Source organism: Oncorhynchus masou, chromosome 6 (genome assembly GCF_036934945.1).
Source record: "Oncorhynchus masou masou isolate Uvic2021 chromosome 6, UVic_Omas_1.1, whole genome shotgun sequence".
Classification (NCBI taxonomy): Eukaryota; Metazoa; Chordata; class Actinopteri; order Salmoniformes; family Salmonidae; genus Oncorhynchus; species Oncorhynchus masou.
In genome coordinates, this window is record NC_088217.1 from 4,386,148 (window position 1) to 4,386,498 (window position 351).

The window sequence follows — 351 nt, forward strand, 5'->3', positions numbered from 1 at the left end:
CACAGGGGAATTTGTTTAATTTTTTAACTTCATGTTTGTTTTATTTTGAATGTCTAACATGAATTGCGTCATTCAAGTCAGAAGTGTGTGCGGAAGTTGATGGGTTTATTGATCCCCCCCCTCGCCGCGCTCCGGAAGTCACCCTCTGAGTTCAGAACCACTGGGCACTCGGAAATATTCGACTTCCGACATCAGTTTGTTCAAGACACCTGGGAACTCGTAGAAGGGGGGGAAACTGCTCCCACTGGGGGGGAAATATAGTTTTGAAACGGTCATCCAACTCAGAACTCCAAATCAGAAACTTTCTAGAGCTGACCTGAAGATCACTGAGTTAGTGGTTTGACCTCATTC